The sequence below is a fragment of the Hylobates moloch genome, unplaced genomic scaffold (genome assembly GCF_009828535.3).
Source record: "Hylobates moloch isolate HMO894 unplaced genomic scaffold, HMol_V3 SCAFFOLD_6, whole genome shotgun sequence".
NCBI lineage: Eukaryota > Metazoa > Chordata > Mammalia > Primates > Hylobatidae > Hylobates > Hylobates moloch.
Genome location: NW_026652281.1, coordinates 83017926 through 83039027, shown reverse-complemented (window position 1 = coordinate 83039027; position 21102 = coordinate 83017926).

The following is a 21102-nucleotide window of genomic DNA, read 5'->3' as shown; positions in this document are numbered from 1 at the left end:
GTGCCTCCCATTCTACTCAAAGTCATCCCTCTGCTCCCTGAGATAGATGCATATCTGATTGCCATATTTGGAGAGGCTAATCAGAAACTCAAAAAAATGCAACTATTTGTCTCTTATCTGCCTGTGACCTAGAAGACCCCTTCCACTTCTAATTGTCCTGCCTTCACCTCGAGTTGTTTCATTTTTCCAGGCTGAACCAATATACATCTTATACACATCGATTAATGCCTCATATCTCCCTAAAATGTATAGAATTAACCTGTGCCCCAACCACCTTGGACACATGTCATCAGGACCACCTCAGGCTGTGTCACAGGCACTCATCATCAACCTTGACAAAATAAACTTTCTAAATTAACTGAGTCCGTCTCGGATTTTTAGGGTTTACAGATAGAATGTGTTGTTTTGCTATATGTGTACATTGTAGAAAGAGTAAATCAAGTTAATTAACATATCCATCACCTGACCTACTTTTGGTTTTGTGGTGAGAACATTTAAAATACACTCTTTTAGCAATTATTAAATATATAATACATTATTAATAAACATGTTCACCATGCTATGCAATAAATCTCTAAAATTTATACCTCCTGTCTAACAGGAACTTTATACCCTTTGACCAACATTTCTTCTTCACCCATCCCCTGGCAACCACCATTCCACTCTCTGCCTCCATGAGATCATTTCTTAGATTCCACATATGTGTGAGATCATGCAGCATTTGTCTTTCTGTGCGTGGCTTAATGGATTTTACATACTGTCCTCCATGCCATTATAGCCATTCTAACAGGTGTGAAGTGATACTGTGGTTTCAACTTGCATTTCCCTGATGATTAGCAACGTGGAGCACTGACAAAGACTTTTAGAGGCTTGAAAAGAGAAGAAATTACTGCTGTGGCTTCCTGGATTTTTATGAAATGCCTCCGGACAAGTGTCTCTGAAATGTATCAAAGTGAGCACATCTGCTTCTCCCTGTCAGCATCTCTGGGTGATAACCCCACTCTTTCCTGCTGTCAGCATCTCTGGGTGATAACCCCACTCTTTCCTGCTGTTGCTTTGAGTTACAGATGCCTTTCAAGGTTCCTGCCTTCAGAAAGTTCATTCATGGAAGAATCACCTTCATACTCAGCAGAATAGCCCCTCTCCTCACTCGCTGGAGGGAAGCTGCCATGGTGTGGCTAGAATTTTGATGCCAGCCAGGTTGGAGCTCCTGGAGACAGAGACAGCTGTCACAGGAGCCATGCAGGACCCTCCCAGCCTCACCTGCCAAACCTGCACACCCCGATGACCTCACCCTCCTGCCCACAGCCTCATGAGTGCTCCCGGTGCCTGCCTCTCTCCCAGATGAGCTACTCACATCTCTGCTGCAAAGGCCGTCTACAAAACTTGAGGAAACCTGCGGATGCAGAGTTCAGTGTGGCCAGAATATGGAGCAGGGAATAAACTGCTTTCTCCAGATCCTTGGAGGTGAGTGGTTTTCTTAATTGATTGCTCCTTTAGTCCTCTCTTCAAGGCAATTTTCTCCAGTACCTCCCTGCAGAGATGTAATTTAATTAGGCCATCAGATACCAAGTGTGTATTCACACACAGGCCTTCTGGTCATGGTGGTTTTGGACCCTGCCTAGCTTACAGACATCAATCTGGTCCTGGAGACCTCACCAACAACCCTCGCCCTCACTTGAAGTTGGAAGAGCAAGCAGGTGCTGACAGCATCTTGCACACACCAAGTCTCTGAGTGCCAGCTGCAGAGCTGGGAGACTCTCCCAAGGACCCATCTGGGAAGGAGCAGGCAGGTTCTTCCCCACAGGCCCTCACAGGCCCCTCTGGGATGAAAATACTGTCCTGATCTAAGAAGAAGTACTGATCACTTTTCCTGTTTGGGCACAAGCAGTAGAGAGACAACATCAGCTTACCCTACAAAGAACTAAGGCACCTCTTGAGCGAGCAATTAGAAGCAGAAATAGCCAAGAACTTCTTTAAAAAGTATCAAAGGCCAGACATGGGGGCTCGTGTCTGTAATCCCAGCACCTTGGGAAGCTGAGGTGGGGAGATCTCTTAAGCTCAGCAGTTCAAGACCAGCCTAGGCAACATGCTGAAAACTCATCTCTACAAAAAATAAACAAATTAGATGAGTGTGCTGGTGCATGCCTGTAGTCCCAGCTACTTGGGAGGCTGAGGTGAGATGGTTACCTGAGTCCACAAGGTTGAGGCTGCAGTGAGCTGTGATCCCACCACTGCACTCCAGCCTGGGTGACAGAGTGAGGCTGTATCTCAAAAAAAAAAAAAAAAGAAAGAAAAGTGTCAAAACAGTCTTGTTTGTGTAATTTTGCCAAAAGACTGTATCTCTCTGGCAAGAAGGAGGAAGCAAAAGCTCATGCCTAGGTTTGATGATGGAAAAAGACAGTTTGCATCAAAATATATTTAAAGAGGTTTATTCTGAGCCAACATCAGTGAATGCAGCCTGGGGTTACCCAATCTCAAAAGGTACTGAGAAAATGTGCCTGAGGTGGTCAGGTTACAGTTTGGTTTATACATTTCAGAGAGACAGGAATTGCGTGTAAAATCATAAATAAATACATGGAAGGTATACATTGGTTCATTCCAAAAAGGCAGGACATCTCCTAATAGGGTAGAGCAGAGCCACTTACAAGTCATAGGTGGGTTTTAGGGATTCTTTAGTGGACAATTGGTTGACAGAGTTAAGCTTTGTCTTAAAGACTTGAAGGAGGTAGGAAAGAATGCCTGAGGTAAGATAAGGGGGCTGTGGGGCCAAAGTTCTTGCTACATAGATTAAGCCTCATAGATGGTCTTCCTCAAGGCAGAATAGATGGCAAATGTCTCTGCTCAGAACTTAAGATATGTCAGGCTCTCTCCTAGATCCAGAAAAGGGCTGAAAAGGGAGGCCTGGCTGCAGAATGGAGATTCTCTACAGACGCAAGTTTCTCTGACAAAAGACTGTTTGCAGGGCTATTTCCAATATTTTGATTTCCTTCATGGTCGGCTATCTGTCACATGATGCAATACCAGAGTCAGAGTGGAAATAAGTCACATTGTACCAGATTAATACAAATCTGCCTAACTAGATTTTATGGTCTGTGGGGCATGTCTCCCCAGACCACTTAGATAGGAATTTGAGCAAGAAGTAAAAGAAATCAGAGTTTAGTTCTGTCCACGAAAAGAGTTGAAGTCTGAAATATTTGAAGAGATTTATTTTGAGGAAAATATGAGTTACCAATGGCCTGTGATACAGCACCAGGAGATCCTAAGACATGTGCCCAGGAAGGTTGGGCTGCAGCATGGTTTTATACACTTGAGGGAGACATGAGACATCAACCAACACATGTAAGATGTACATGGGTTCTATATAGAAATGTGGGACAACTGAAAAGGCAGGGAGTGGCTTCCAGGTCATAGGCAGATTCAAAGACTTTCCAATTGGCAGTTGGTTATTAACTAAATATGTAGAATTAATAGAAAGGAATGTCTAGCTTACCATAAGAAGCTGTAGAGACCAAGGTTTTCTCATGCAACTGAAGCCTCTAGGTAGCAGGCTTTAGAGAGAATAGACTGTAAATGTTTCTTATCAGACTTAGAGTCTGTTCTATCAGTTTTAAGGTCTCTGTGTTGATGTTGATGCTGGTCAGCTGGGCCTAAATTCCAAAAAGGAGGATATAATGAGGGATGTCCAACACCCACTTCCCATCATGACCTGAACTAATTTTTCAGGTTAACTTTGGAGTGCCCTTGGCTGAAGGGAAGATCCATTAGTTAATTTAGGGGTTTATAATTTTTGTTTGTTTGGTTTTGGTTTACAGTCCTCAGGCTGTGAACAGAATCACCTAAGATGGGGCTCTCTGAATCCTTTAATAAACTACCTCGTTTTGAGACTATAGGAGGGTGGTGTGGGCAGGAAACTCAGTGGTGTGGGGGAGGAACCCCCTGTGCTTCTCCTCAGGCTCTGTGGGCTGGGGAGGGAGCAGTTGAGGATAAGTGTGAATTTGACTGAGGTGTTGGAACAAGAGAGACTCCCTCTTGAATAGGGGGTGGGAAAAATTAGGCTGAGACGTGCTGGGCTGCACTCCCAGGAGGTTAAGTGTTCTTAGTTACAAAATGGTTGCAGCTAAAGGAACAAGTTAATAATGTTTACTAAAGAGATCCAGGACTTCACAGACCCAGGAAATGTCCTGATAGCTTAAGAGCAAAAGTACTCTTAGTTTACAAATAAGTTTCTTTTTAAAGATAACAAAATGGATTCTTGTGGAAGACAGTATTTACACAAGATGAACAATGCTTTGTCACAAGCCCTCATGGTGGAGCACATTCCCCTCGTCCCATGATTTTTGCTTCACTATCTTGTATATAAACAGGCATTGGACCTGAGGCAGACGTGTTCCTCCTCTTGCTTTCAGGAACGCCCTGCTCTGCCTATGGAGTAGCTATTCTTTTATTCCTTTACTTTCTTAATAAATTTACTTTCATATTACTCTGTGGACCCACCCTGAATTATTCCTCTCTTGGGGTCTGGATCAGGACCCCTCTCCAATAACAAACTGATGGGTGGACAGATGGTGTCTGCCATGCAGCCTGTGCTGAGCCAGGCTCAGAGGAAAGGGGCAGAATCCCACAGTGAACCCCCACTCGGTCTGAAGAGTCACAGCCACACAGGGGGGTATGGCCATACAGTTGGGAAGGGGTACTTTGCTAGATGGGTGGCATGAAGGGAGAGGTTCCAGAGGTGAGGCCTGCAGGAGAAATGCAAGACCTCCCATGGAATTAGAAAGTGGCCTGGTGTGTCCCGCGGGTTGGGATTCTAGTCCTTAGAATGGGGACAGGTGCCCTACAGCAGTCCTCAGGGAGACTCAAGAAGGAAGCTCATCTGACAGCAGCTGTGACTTCTGAAGCTACATAGTTGCCTCTTCCCAAATGAGACACACAGATGTTTTATTTTCATTGAATTTTATGAGATTCTTGGCTATGTTAAGCTGGGGCAAGGGGTGTGAGACAAAAGAAGAACCTACTTCTTAAAGGGCCTGTGGACCTCAAGCATGAAATAAAGGAAACTCCTAAGTTCCTTCAAGGGAAATTCCAGGCAACAAGCGAGCCCTGAGAAGTAAATAGGTGACTTGTTAAACAAGAAGGTAACAGTAGGATAAAACAATAGCTAAAGAAGTTAGAGTCCCACAGATGTTATCTTTCCCTATATAAACCAAAGATAACCTCTTAGCATATGTTCCTGATTGTCTTTCAGAGGCCTGGATCCCCACAGAAGACCCCCACAGAATGGATCCACTGGACCCTTGGTTCTAAGTTTCTTCCTGAGGGGCTTTGAGAAAGTCACTCCCCATAACCAGTTAACATTCTTCTACTGTCCCCAAATGTTTAAACAAATGTTGGTTCTCTACCTTAACCAACTGCAAATCAGAAGATGTTTGAATCTACTTATGACCTGTGTGCCCCACTTCAAAATACCCCATCCTTTCAGAGCAAAAATGTGTAACTTCTGTGTATTGACTTGTGATTCTGCCTGTAGCTTCTGCTTTCCTGAAACGTACTCCTGGTTTTAAAATCCCTTACCTACAAGCCATTGGGGAGTTTGTGTCTTAAGTAGGAGCTTTCCAGATCCTCCTTGCTTGATGCCCTGCAATAAATGCCTTTCTTTCTATCACTGCAAAGATAGAAAGATGTAGGTTATCTGGTTTTACTGCATCAGGTGAGTGGACAGCAGTTTAATTCTATAACAGATGCCCTGGGCATTCTCAGGCAGCTTGGGAAGGAGGCAGCTACTGATTCTTTCCCAGCCTCTGGAAGGTCATACTCTGCCATTTTGTCTCTTAATGCACCTGCTAGGCTCACTTGCCCAATATCTGAGATTTTACTACCAAACTCAAATGTCTTTATCTGGGAAGTTGCCTCTCCCTGGGGCTTGCATTCAGTTAACACATTAGTGTGACAGTTGTGGACCATCAAGAGATTGTCTCTCCCTGACACCAGCTGCCAAACTATCATTTTTAGAGAGGCAATGTGATAGTTGTTGAACAACCACCTGATGATCACCTGAAATTTCCGGTGGATGGCAGGAGAGCCCTCTCCTGCCCCAGCCATGCCTGACTAACCACTTGTAACAACAGTGTTCATAGATTTTCCAACCACGTTTGTACCGCTGTATCTATTTTACAGAAAAAAAAAATCTAGCCATTATCTGAACTATAAGACAATAAAAAGTACATAAAGTCAGCTCCTCATTATTCATTCGGTGAATATTTATTGGGTACTGTGCTTTACCAGACACTGCTACCAGGAGTGTAGTTGTGAATACAGCAGCCACAATACCTGCCCTTAGAAAGCTGACATTCTAGTGAGGGAGACATATACAAAACAAGTTAATGTGACATTACCGATCATGGCACATGCTTATAAAGAAACGAATAAGGTTCTGGAAGAGAGAGAATGTCAGGGCATCTCCTAAATCCTTTTCCATACCCATATCCTTAAAATCAGTAGTGTTTTTCAATGGTCTATTTTAGTGGTTTATAAATATCGGCTGAACATCAGAACCATCTATGGAATTTTTATTTTTCTGTACTACAGAAATCTATACTTCACCTAACCTCCTCAATCAGGACTTTCGCCAAGGATCTATACATTTCCAAGCTCTGCAGATCCTGAGACATGCAAGTTTGGGGACCGCCGGCCCATGTTGGAAGCCGTGCACACATGCCTTCTGTTTTTCCATAGTGAAAATAAAGATAAGCACAACGCTTCTGACCTTGCATTCCTTTCAGATGGCTCCATATCACCACCTTCCTTTCCTGTTCAGCCTTGGACTGTAGGGTTCTGGTATGCATGGCCATGGCCCTACATGCATACCGGGTGGGAGCCAGGGACTCTACGGACCACCCAGGCTCGGGCGCAGGGGCTGCCGGGAAGGCCCTGAGCTCCGCTGGGGGATCCCTGGCCTCCTCTTTGGCCTCGCAGCTTTTTTCCGCGGCCTATCTCAACCTCCCCCTGAAACCCCGGGTGCCTGTCCCTTCCCCCCAGGTACTAATTGCCTCTTTGGGGTGCCCCAGCGGGGAAAGACATGCACCCCGGGTGGGAGCCAGGGACACCATGAACCACCCGGGTGGGGCGCGGGGGTCGCCAGGAAGGCCGTGAGCTCCGCTGGGGGACGCCCGGCCTCTTCTTTGGCCTCGCCTCTTTTTTGCGTGGCCTGCCTCAACCTCCCCCTGAAACCCTGGACTCCAAACCCTGTTACCTGAGGGACTTCTTGCCTCTTCAGGGTGCCCCCAGGGGAGAGACATGCACCCCGGGCGGGATCCAGGGACTACATGACCCCCCAGATCGGGTGCTGGGGATGCCGGGAAGGCCCACAGCTTGGCTGGGGGATCCCCGGCCTCCTCTTCGGCCTCGCCGCTTTATTCGGTGGCCTGCCTCAACCACCCCTGAAACCCTGGGCTCCTGTCCCTGTTTCTCGGGGTACATCTTGCCGCTTCGGGGTGCCCCAGCGAAGAGAAACATGCACCCCGGTCGGAAGCCAGGGACTCCAGGACCCCCCACCCCTGACCGGTCAAGCGCGGGGGCTGCCGGGAAGGCCCTGAGCTCAGATGGGGGACCCCCGGACCCCTCTTCGGCCTCGCCGCTTTTTTCCACGGCCTGCCTCGACCTCCCCGGAAATCCTGGGCGCCTGTCCCGGTCCCCGGGGGAATTCTTGCCGCTTCCAGGTGCCCCCGCAGGGACAGACACACACCGAGGGCATGACCCAGGGACTCCAAGACCCCTGGCCCGGTCGGGCGTGGGGGCTGCCGGGAATGCCCTGAGCCCTTCTGGGGACCCCTGGCCTCCTCTTCGGCCTCGCCGCTTTTATCCGCGGCCTGTCCCAACCTCCCGCTCCAAACCCTGGGCGCCTGATCCCATCCCCCGGGGGACTTCTTGTCCTTTGGGGTGCCCCTGCGGAGGGACACGCACCCAGGGTGGCAGTCAGGGACTCCACGACCCCGTCGGGTCGGGCGCAGGGGCTACGGGAAAGACCCTGAGCCTCGCTGGGGGACCCCCGGCATCCTCTTCGGCCTCACAGCTTTTTTTCACCGCCTGGCTCAACCTCCCCCTGAAACCCTGGGCGCCTGTCCCCATCCCCCGGGAGGCTTCTTGCCTCTTTGGGGTGCCACCGCGGGGAGAGACACGTACCCTGAGCGGGAGCAAGGGACTCCACAACCCCCACCCTGGGTTGGGAGCGCGGGCTGCCAGGAAGGCCCTGAGCTCCGCTGGGGGATCCCTGGCCTCCTCTTTGGACTCGCTGCTTTTTTCCGCCACCTGCCTCAACCTCCCCCTGAAACCCTGGGCGCTTCTCCCTGATTCCCCGGGGGACTTCTTGCCACTTCGGGGTGCCCCCTCGAGGAGAGACATGCACCCCTTCGGGAGCCAGGAACTCCATGACCTGCCCCGACCCGCAGTTGATGGAAGAGAGAAGGGAGCATCATGCCAGTTATTACTTTAAGAGACTCTTAATGAGGTTGTTGTATGAGTGATGGGCTGTATAAAGCAAGATTTATAAAGCTATTTGGATTTCAATTGAAATTGTGAAAAATGTGTGTTTTGTGAGGGGTGTTGTAGCCTGATGTGAAACTGTAAGATGTTTTCCTACTTACACTAAACATATAAAGGGATGAAGAAAGGCTCTAATTATGGTTACGCATGTTAAAGTGATTTTAAACCATGGAGCTATATGCAGATATTGTATGTAGGAGTGGGCAGTGATATTATTGGTATCACTCCAATCTATAGAGCTTATACACAGTGTTTTAAATCTATTTATAAATATATCACACAAAATACATCTGGTGTGAGGAGGTAGAAGGTGATGCTTCTTTATACGTACAGTTAAATCCGAAGTATAGAGAGAGCAAAAATCATGCATTTCTTACTACATCAGGATAAAAAATAACAGCTCATGTTCTTCACATGGTGAGTTTCTCTTACACATTGCTCTGCCTAAATAGGTAAACTAGCTTGTTTCTAAAATAGCAGCAATGTGGAATGGAAAATGGGCTTTCTTTGAAAAAACACATATTTTATAGAACAGCACATATGGATTCAGAAAACAAGCCAGTAATCTTACAGTGGAAAATATATATGTGTACGTGGTGGAGGAGGAAGTAGGGGAGAATAAAACTTGTATTTCATGACCCAGATTTTATTCCTATTCTATCACTGTGGCAGTCAATGTACTTAGCTCACTAATTAGGCAATCACAAACACTTTTTTTTTTTTTTTTACTTCACTTTAGGGACTGGAAAACTCAATACTTATTTTCCTAAGCCTTTTTGACAGTAGGGGTAATGATATGTCATTTTTCAGACTAATGAATTATATGTGATTACGGCGGGGGGTGAGGTGGCCTAGAACATTTTTTTCTTCCCAGATAGAAGAAATAGTTGAAACTAATGAATTTTTTTATTTTTCTGCTTTGATGAAAGATATAATTTTGAGTTGGAGGTGCCACGTTGTCATGGCGAAGTCATGAGCATAAGATAAAGGCCAATAGAACAAAGAGACCATCACTCACATGAGCTATCTCTAAAATAACATCAGCTGCTATCTCTAGGTTATGCATTTTGAGAAAATAATACCTCTTAATTTACACCTGAATGTATGTTGAAATTCTAGAGCCAATTATGGAATTTGCAAATTGGGTTTGCAACTAAATCTCTCAGATCTGTTGTTAAAATGGGAAAGAGTCCATTTTAGAGAGCCCAATAGAATTGTCAGGACAATTAGCTAAGAAATATGCACAAGGTTGTGGCAGAGGCTGATATAGAGGAGACCTTTCTGTACCTTCTTCTCCATCACTACTACTTCCTCCTCCTTCCTGGGAGACGAATATATCCATAGCATTGCTAAATGAAGCAAAAAACTCTTTGCTGGGCAGATCTCAAGGTCAGGCATAGATTTGTACTTGGGCTGGATGAATGAGTAAAAGACAAATAGACTTTCAAGTTCTATTAAGAAAAATGAATTGGGTAATATTTGTCTATAGAACTCATTCATCATATTTTTCTAGACCCTTCCTTCCCCTTAATTATTATGGCACCCTGCTTAGCTCCTTCACACGAGCACTTAAGAATATTTTAAAGCTCAGCTGGGTGCCACTATCCTTCTTCGGGTTGTGTGTACATGTGAAAATATGTATATGCTGGCTAAAGCTTAATTTTTTCCTTTTCTAGAAGTATTTACATTTGAATGGGAGAGTCCTGACACTATAAGGCCTTTAAAGTGTGGCAGAGTAAATATTTTGTAGATATGCTTTCCAGGATTCTGATGGATGGTAAATGATGCCACTTGCATGTCTCACTTTACAGGAAGTAAAAGAAAGGCAGCTACTCTGTATTTTCTATGTGCTTGAGCTAAGAAGAAGCATTGTGTAAGTACAAAACCAGCTTGGGTACTCTTATCTTTAATGCAGTTCTAGTGATGCATTGACAGCCTTGATTATGAAGATTTAAAGTGATGTTGATGGCCTAAACTTTTATGTTTTTTGTCTTCATTATTTGTAGGTTATAAAGAGTCCATACTATTTGAAGCAGAAAAAAAATTGTTTCCAAGAGCCAAGACTCATTTGCTGATTTTTCAAGGCTAATCATATAACTGTTGCTTACATATCAGGTCAGGAAGGGAGCCGTTTTTGGCACTGGACAGCGACAAACAGGGCTAACTAGATCGCACCTTAGTGAAGAAAGGTCTAAGTCTAGAGAGAAAAACTGAGTTTACTCAGGTTGGAGAAAAGAGAAAACAAGATTAAAACGAATGGATTTTAAAAAATAAATATGATTAGCTTTTTTTCTTTAGCAGTTGGGGAGTCTTTTTCTTGTTTTAATGTGAATCAATTATTTTCAGCTATGTCACCACCATAAAATGAAATCTAGTGTGCCCAGATTTCATGCCCTCATCTTTTTTCTTGATTCTTTCTATGGATCTTTATGGAATTGAAGCTAATGCCTTTTCTCTCTTCTCCTTCACCAGTGCGATGAAAGCATTGGTCTCAGGCAGGAAATCTCACCCAAGTGGAGAAAAGTGGATCCCCGGGAAGGAGTGATGTGTGCTGCATCTCACCATTTTCTTCAGTGTTTTCTCCCACTGCTAATCAAACCCTAATTTATTGTTCAGACTGTGTGTATGCCTTTCTCTAAGTACATTTATTCTGATATGAAATCATTTCCATGACCACAGGTGATATCGTTGTAACTGTTTACTGAGTGCATTATCTTTTTGTTGCAAAGGGTTATGACAGTCTCTACCCAAATCAGCACTTTGCCTGATTGCACTAAGCAAGGGCCTAGGAAAAACAAAACAGTAAGCATAGGCATACTCATGCATGCTGGCACATGCTTCTGTGTGTATATACAAACATAAGTATACATATATTTATATATTAGATGCCATGACATCTAGAGGGGAAGTAATCCAGGGATTGGCTGGTGATTGATGTATATAATCAGGGATATTTTGATTTGTTAATGTTATTTATATCTTATTCCATTTTCACAATGATATCATTTACATGAAGTTTGATACTAAAAAAGGAAATGGATATAATGAATATCAGAACCAAAGAAACGAAGAGGCAGTGTCATGCATCAGCTTAGCTGAGGAATATTTCCTTGCTGTAAACATCACACTTGTCTCTGAGCTTCCTTCCAACAGAAGCAAGTGCCAGAGGCTCTGCTCACACTGCCTCTGTGAGGGGCTTGCAGTCACGGTCTGTGTGGAGGTTTTGGGCACTTCAACATGGAGAGCTGCTTCTTCCTTCACTGCCCTGCCCAGCAGTGGCAAGAATTTGCTTACGGCAGACTGTAATGAGCAGAACCGAATCGCAAGGACAAAGAGCCAAACACATTTCCCTGAAGTTTAACTGTTTTCTAGAAAAAAAAAGCAAGGATGAACAGTTTTAGATTCGAGTATTTTTAGATTAAAAACACTTTGTTATGAATGGTGACAGTAGGGAGAATAGTGCTTCACTGAATACTTGTTACCTGTTATCTCTTCATCAGGCATTATTTATATGATATCAACTCTTCCCAACAAGCTTAAGAAATTCCAATGTCATCATAGAGTGAAGAAAACTGAGGCTTTAGGAAGGTTAAAGAATTTGCTGAAGGTCATCCAAGTAGTAAGAAACAGAACCAGGATTTGAACTCAGATCCAATTTAACTCCTATAGTTTTATTGATTTAACTCCAGAGCATTCTGTGTGCCATAACAATGGCGCAGAGTCTCACTGCTTATTATTGCACAGGCATCTGGGATATTACATAGAGATCCAACCCCTGTAACACCAAGGCCTCATAGTCAAAAGGGAGAACTATGTAAGGGAGAGTCCGTTCAAACAGAGGTCTTGTAAGGGAAATGCAGCAGGCCCAGGGAATCTATTGTGTCCAGGAAATCTTAAGCCCATACAAGGACAGCCTGGCTCTTCCAAATTCTATGAAGCTGGGGAATAGTACCGAGTTCCTCAGATCATTCTTCTCCTTACTCTTTCCCATAATTACAGAATCATGCAAGAGTCAATGGATTTCGCAGACTTCAGACTTTCCAGCCCCCACATCTATATCTATATTTATATTTTTATGCCTATATATCTATATCTACATCTAAATCTATCCATGTATCTGTGATCTATCTCCCTCTTATCTATCTATCTATCTACCTATCTATCTATCTATCTATCTCTCTGTCAGTCATCTATCTATAGTCTATTTAAAACATGTTGAGAGAGAGATACAGATACATACTCTCCAGGTTCTATACAGAGCCCTGACTACTAAGGGAAGTTACTAAATATGATGAGGGACAGGAAGCATATTTGTGAGGGCAGAGTAGCATCTTATTTCCCAAGTGGAGTGTGGAGCCCCATGGAGCTCTAAGTGAGCCAATGTTTCAAACACCCCTAATGCACTATTCAATGGTTCCCAAAGAGGCATCGTCTCTATGTCTGGCCTGCACTGCCACAACAAGGCCTGAGGCTTTCATTCAGAAAGGGCCTCCAAACCAGGAGGGCTGCGAGAGGAAAAGGGAGATGCCTTTTCTTCGGATTGGTGGGATTAAACTAGCTTAGAATCTGGATTTAAATAAAAAGGCCACGTGGCTGCATTCTCTGCAAGGTTTGAATTTGGTCCAAACTGAGAAGTGGATGTGCCTCCCGGAGAAGGTTGATCTTGAAAAGGAGAAACAACTGGGGTTAAGCTGAGTCTCTCAGGAGGCCAAGAGTGCTTCCTTTCTGGGTGCTGCTTCTGTTGGGTTGGCCCCCAGTCAGGGGTTCAAATGGCATCTCACTCCCCCATCTCTCCAACAAGTGGGCCAGCATCCACGGTCCTTCCTGCTTCTCTGCTCATCATGGGGATGATTTATTCAATTCAGAGCTTTGGCCAAGAACTGTCTCAGTAGGTGACAAGGGCAGCCTGCACAGTGGCTCAGGAAATGGGAAGAGGCTTCATTTTCTGCATTTGGAGGGACAGGCTCAGCCTGAATTCTGTTTAAAATACTACTGAGAAAGATCACTGGAGTGGAGTTTGACAGATGCTTATAATAACTGGAAGTTCTCTCTCACACTACACAAAATCAGCAACTGTCTGTGCAGGAGACTGGCTGTCTTCCATTTGCTAGAAAAGAAACCAGAGAAAATAGCCCTAAAAACCGGTGTGGAGGGTTTGGATTAGCCAAATGAGGTCTTTTCTGATGTGGGTAGACAGGGAAAGCCTTTTTCAGGAAGAGGGAACACCTCCTGCTTGGTGCCTCTGAAGTTTGTCTCACCTGATCTTATAAAAGGTCTTGTTAGAAAGGACCAAGAATGAAGCCCCCACGCAGTGCATGGGAGGCCCATCCTGAACCCACGCAAGGTGATTTATGTGTGGTCACTTTTCTACATCTGGCAACAACCCTGAGAGATGATGCAGGTGAGAACCTCAGAGATGACTGCACAAGGTTGCATAATCATACACACAGGAAGACTGATGGTTCACACTAACAGGGCCCTTGTAATTTGCCTGGAAATTCTCTAAGCAGGAGTGGGCAGGATAGAAGTGGTGGCTTTCAAGCCCAGGTGACAGCTGCTACTTATCTTTCCCTGGATCCAGTGACCCCCCTACTGGATATAAGCCTTGGACAGAAAATAAAGTCTGCGGGTGAAGTAGAAGTAAGTCCCAAATAGCCCTACATAGGGACTCTTCTCCTCTGCAAACAGAAAAAGGAAGACTTCTGTTTGTTCTGCAAGAACATCCCTTGTCCTTCCGTGAGACATTTACAGAACAGTAGGCAGGAGGTGAGGCCAGTGTCTCCAGCCCAGGCCTCAGGAGTGAGTGTTGACAGTCTAGGGTTGAGGAGCATTGCACATGCATCAGTTGGAGCTGCTTTCAGCAGCTGATGAAATAATCCCTGGCCAGCAGTAGCTTAAACAAATAGCACCTGCTATTTTTCACATGGTGAAAACTCAGAGGGTAGGTAGTGGCTCAGTGGTGTCAGACCCAAATCTCTGCAATTCCTATGACTTCTTCCACTTTTCTTGTCATATGGTTGCCATGGCCCTGGACATTACATCCTCATTTAAGGCGGAGAAAAGTTGAGGGAGGAGGAGGGTTTTTTCTTTATCAAGAAGGCAGATGTTCCCTGGCATCTCATGGCTAAGGGTTGGGTCACACAGTGAACCTGAGCTGTGAGACTGAGTGGGTGACTTTCTAGGCTCTGTAGTGGAAGGTCACTAGGGGGAGAGGAGGCTGAGAACGGGCACTTGTCAGTCATCTAGGAAACCTAGACACTCTCAGGAAAGTCCCAAGGAAATAAATTTTACAAAGGGCTGAGCTCCTGTTAACTAAGGGAGGATAGGAGGGGAAAGTTGAGTCATCGTCAATTTAGACATGAATGTGACCTTTTTTGCCTCCCCTCTGTTACAGAGAATTTGGGATCTTGACCAAAAGCCAGTTCTCATTTTCTTTATGCATGAGCCTTTCCAATGCACTAAAAGGGACAGCCTGGCCCTGCCTCCCTTCCCTCATTTCCTCCTGCTCGTTGATGCATGCATGCTCAGATCGCCTTCACCTGGCAGGCAGGGCTCTGCATCAGCCCACTGGTTGGTCTTCTTTTGTCTAAACTTATCCACATTAGCCTGCCCTCTGCATGATATCCAACTGGATCTCACTGAAATGCAAATTTGACCATATTAGCCTAGGGCTTCAAATCTCTCAATGCCCCACTCTGATCTCCTTGAGGGTAAAGTCTAAGCTCAAGGGCACAGTGCACAGGCCCACTGGACAAGGTCTTCCCCACACCCACATAAAACGATGGTTTCTGGTAAATCGAATATATGAGCAAATATACACACATATACATATAACACATTTTGGTTTGTAATTTCATATTTATTTTTGAGAAAACAATCACAAAATGTTATGAGGTGCCTAGAGTAGTCATGTTTATAGAGACCGAAAGTAGAATGGCAGTTGCCAGTGTCTGGTTTAGGGGAGTAAAGTGTTAATGTTTAATGAGTGCAGGGTTTCAGTTAATGGAAAAGTTTTGGGGATGGAAGATGGTGATGTTTGGACAACAGTGTGGATGCATTTAATGCCATTGAATTGTGCACTTAAAAATGGTTAATATAATAAATGTTAGGTTATGCATATGTTACATATACATACAATACACAAAATACCTACATGCAATGTATTCAATAAAACCATAATTTTATAATAATTTTCCAATACATGCAATATATATTTTTTGAGATGGGGTCTTCCTAGATTGGTCAAGCTGATCTCAAATTCCTGGGCTCAAGTCATTCTCACACCTCAGCATCCTGAGTAGCTGGGGTTACAGGCATACATACAATTTTTTAATGGGCATACCTCAGAGAACATGTTCCTATGGTTTACTGTCAGGGAGAAAGACAATAAATAAGTAAATAATGAACATGTTGAGCCAATTTTAGATACTAATATGTGCTGTGGAAAAATCTAAATAGGTGCCAGCCACCATGGCATGTGTCTGTAGGCTCAGCTACTCGGGGGCCTGAGGCCGGAGGATCACTCGAGCACAGGAGTTCGGGGCTATAGTGAGCTATGCTCACACCCGTGAATAGCCACTGCACTCTAGCCTGTGCAACATAGCAAGACGCCATCTCAAAAAAAAAAAAAAAAAGGAGGGAAAAAAGAGAAAGATAATATAAATCTAAATAGAGTATAAAGAGAGAGAAACCAGGGTGGGGTGAAACATGAGGTTCTGACTCTAGTGTTGTTGGAGGCCTTTCTGAGTGGGTGATTTTCCAGCCTGAGTGATGGGAAGCGGGTGGCTATGTGTGCAGCCCTGGAAGGAGGACTCCAGGCAGAGAAACATCCCTGAGATGTTGAAAGAGGGCAAGGATGAGTGTGCTGGGACACAGTGAGGTGTGGAGGTGAGCTGGATGACTCAGGAGACTGGCTCTCATGGGGCCCTGTAGAATCAGGTTCAGTGTGCACTGGAGTCATGCAATCTGATGCACACTTCAGAAAGTTAGTCTGCCTTCTGAGGGAATAATAAAATTTTATTTCAGAGGGAAGAAAGAAAGGCTAGATGAGAGGTTGTTGTTTTGTCCAGGCAAGAAATGATGGTGTGCTGAATGGTACTGGTCACAATGGAGACAGGGAAGATGGTTGGATTAGGAAAAGACTTAGAAGGTAGAATTCAGGAAATCTCCTATGGGCCAGACCAGTGTTTCCAGGGAAAGAGAAGAACCATAAATGATCCCTAGGGTGTTGGTCTCAGGAATGAGCATGTGATGATGCCATTTACAAAAACAAGGAATATGGGCAAAATAGTTTTTGGATATGTGAATTCAACAATTTTTTTTTTTTTTGGATCTTCTCAATTTGAGATGCTTGCAGAGGAGGTAGAGGCAGATAGATAAATGAACCTAGAGTCCAGGAGTGAAGTCAGGGCTGAAGCTAAAGATATGGTCATTATTTGTACAAAAGGAACACTTCCTAGAGAGAAGGGACAGAGTAGGGGAAGCTGGTAAGAGACTGACAGAACTAGAGGTGGAGAGTGTGGGATCCTGGAATACTGGAGGGGAAGGCATTTCAAGCAGGAAAAAGATGAACACTGCTGAAGATATGAAATAATGCTGACTCCTCCAAGGTAATATTCAAATGTCAACCACAAGGGGCTTCTTGAAATGGGAACTGAGTGGATGGCACAGTCAGGAAGGAGTTACAGAAAGCAAGAAGCTACTCAGAACTCCAGGACAGGATGCTCAGCTGTAAGTTCAGGTATCATCAGGGTCAGAAGTCCAGGACAGTGTCTGTAATCCAGTGGCTGAACCATAAGCCTGCCCTTCTCTTACAAAATGCTAGGGCTTCTCCCCCTTCCTGCCAGGATTCAGAGATCTGGAGAGACAACTCTGGGGAGAGGGAGCTGCCTCTGTCCCCCGGGCTTTGAGAATGGGATGTCTTAGCTGAGCCTGGGCCTGCTGAGTGAGCCTCCCTTGTCCGCCAGGGCCTGGAAGTCCCTGTGAGACAGCTTCTTCTTTCTCCAGGATGGCCATTTCTCCATAACAGCCCAGAAGAGAAAACTCTGGGCCTGTGTGTGAAGCACCTCCAGGCCAGTGTGCACTGCTGGGAGTGGCAGGACTAGCCAGCGGGGCTCAGGTTTCTCAGTGGCTTTGACCTCCAAGGCAAGCTCACACTGCCTTTCTCCTCAACCCCAGGTGAAGCAATTATTGTCCAATGGTGGGGAGGAGTTTTCTCTTTTCAAACAAGTTAAAGTGGGGCAAGAGGAAGAGAGAAGATGATTTTGGCCCCGGTAGGATCTAGAACATGAATTGATCAATACAATGAGAGAACAGAGAGCAAAGGTGGAAGAAGAGTGAGTGATGTTTGCACATGTCAGCTTTCTCTACGTTCCCAGCAGGGGCCATGTGTCCTGGTAGGTGCAGCCTTGAAGCCATCTTGTAAATGGTGTTGAGGGCACAAGGGTCCCTGGTCCAGTAATCAGAGCAGGCCATGGGCTGGGAGAGATCCCTCCCCTCCACTACACTGACGAGACCTTGACACTCCTGCAGCAAGAGTCACCCATTGTCTTAGTCTGCTCTGGATGTCATAACAAAATACCATAAGCTGAGTGGTTTATAAACAACAGAAATTTATTGCTCACAGTTATGGAGGCTGCAAATCTATGACCAAGTCACCAGCAAATTTGGTGCCTGGGGAGGACTCATTTCCTAGTTTATAGATGGTGCCTTCTTACTGTGTCCTCACATACTGGAAAGGATGAAGGGTCTCTCTTGGGCCTCTTTGAAGAGGACACTCATCCCATCCATAAAATTTCCGCCTCCACGACCTAATTAATTCCAAAAAGCCGCAACTTTTCAACTCATCACTTTGGGCGGGATTAGGTTTCAACATGAATTTGTGGGGAACATGACCATGGTACCCACCTTTTATAGCTACAGAAAACCTGGACTGAACTCCCCTACCACATCAACCTCCACTGTTTCAGAACTCTGCACTGAAGATATAGAGAATCCATAATTATGAAGGGGGAATTTTAAGGGGAAAAGGAAAAGGGGAAGAAAGTTCATGCTGTTGATCACTTCATTGTGGCAGGTCATTTAAAAAAGTATTCATTTTTAATTCCTCAAACTGTATTTTTTTTTTACAGAGGAGGGTATCAAAGCTTAGAGAATCAAAGTAAATCTTCAAGATCACCTAGTTGTCAGGAGAAGGCAGAGCTGGAGTGCAGACTCCTATCTTCACAATTAAGCCAGTGCTCTGGGTGCCGCCCCACTGTCCAGGTTGCGGGAGGTACAAGCCAGCAGAGGGGTGAGGGTTTAAGTGATTTCCTCGCAGATGTCAACCCTCAGTCAGCATTCTGGGCCTTGATGCTGTCACTTCAGATGCTCTCAGTCCCCAGGGCACTAGGATTCAAAGACTTTCCCCCAGGAGACTTCATGCAGGAAAAATATCCACTTCCATTTGAACAGACACGGCTGAGGCAGAGGTCAGGAGATAGGAGACAGAGGTCACCGTGGACAAAGGAATCTGCTGGATATGAAGCCTTGGGTTGCTCCTGTGAAGGCTGCCTGGGGCCTCCTAGGGCTTCTCCTTCACCACTGGGGTTAATTCCACGGTTCTTCGCTCTTTGCTAAGCTTAAAAACATGCCGTCCTCTTCACACTTTTATCAGGGGAATGAATTTGAGTCCCTGAGCACCGGATCCCCCCACTGCCTGACTGGGCAACAAGACAGGACAAGCCTTCCGTTAAGCCCATTTCCTCCTGTGATACCAATGAGGGTGTGACAACAGTCACTCATGGAGAGTTACTCTGAGCCCAGTGGGCCCTTTGCTATGTCTTTTCTCTCCTTTAATCACTACATCAATGCCTTATCCCCAAGAGAAAATAGGAGCTTAGAATTTCACTAATGTGTACAAGGAGACACAGCTGAGTGGAGGAACTGGAATCATCCCCAGGTCTGTCTGGAGCCGCCATGTGTGCTTTCTGAGGCCTGCTATTATCCCTGCAGACAGATGCTAACCCAGCTTCAAAGGGGTGTCCTGAGGGTCGATGGGGCAATAAGTGTGAATGTGCCCAGTGGGCAAGGAAAGGGCACATGATTTTATCTCAGAAAGAAGAAATGTGTTCTGAACTAATTTGGTTTCACTTTTATTTGACACCAATCCCTCTGGACCTGGTGGGTTTTTCAGCAGGTCACGTTTGTGCTGGGAACTGCTAATGGGGAAACTGGACTCCAGCTCCTCCAGAGGGCTCTGGTCCCTGACTGGACAGATGGCATTTCTCTCCTCTGAATCCTGAGCTGATCGAGCCCCAGAGACCAATTAAGTTGTGATTTTACTATTTCACTTAGTTCTAGCATTATGTTTTATAAGCTCATACCAGAAGATAAAGGTTTGGAAAATGTAGAAATTTGAAGTAAAAATAAGAGGATTGTCAGAGACAACACCACTACCTAAGTGATCAGTAGAAATCATTTGGCAGCAGTCCAAATGAACATTATCATATATTGTATGTAGGCTGACTATAAATAGCAACCCAATTTTAAGACAGTGGCTGAGGGGAAGGATCAATAGTCTTGTCTACCTGAAATAATTAAAAGGATCAGCACCCACTTTTTTTTTTTGAGATGGAATCTAGCTCTGTCACCCAGGCTGGAGTGCAGTGGCACAATCCTGGTTCACTGGGACCTCCGCCTTCCAGGCTCAAGCAATTCTCCTGCCTCAGCCTCCCGAGTAGCTTGGATTACAGGCACCCAGCACCACGCCTAGCTAATTTTTGTATTTTTAGTACAGGCGGAATTTCACTGTGTTGGCCAGGCTGGTCTCAAATTCCTGACCTTGTGATCCAACCGCCTCGGCCTCCCAAAGTGCTGGGATTATAAGTGTGAACCACCACGTCCAGCCCAGAACCCACTTTTAAAGAGTGCATTCAAGCACAAAGCTGAGAATAGCCATGCAGGCAACCCAGACACCAAGGAATTGGTCAGCATTCCAAAGCTAGAAAGTTAAGGTTTTGCCTATATGGGCAGAAAACAAAGAAATTTAACAGGATTACATTTTTCATATAAGGCTAGTTAATGATTTACAATAACCTGATTAGTTACAGCAATTTAAAAGAGTATATTTGAGACCACGGTGAAACCCCATCTCTACTAAAAATATAAAAAATTAGCCGGGCGTGGTGGTAGGCACCTGTAATCCCAGCTACTCGAAGAGGCTGAGACAGGAGAATGGCGTGAACCTGGGAGGTGGAACTTGCAGCGAGCTGAGATCGCGCCACTGCACTCCAGCACTCCAGCCTGGGTGACAGAGCGAGACTCCGTCTCAAAAAAAAAAAAAAAAAAAAAAAGTATATTTTACTTTCCACCTTAGAAAATAGGATCATCGCCTTGAAGTCTTCGTGTAAGAGAAGTGAGAGAGAAGTTAATCCATAATAAAGATCAACCTTCAAGAAGGAAGGGTCCTATCTGGCAAACTTTAGTCCTTTACAGCATTTTACAAAACAGTGCAGGTGAAGGAAAGGTTGACCTGTAGTCAGAGGAAGGGAGGTTACAGCTGCCTGTCACATGACTCCATCC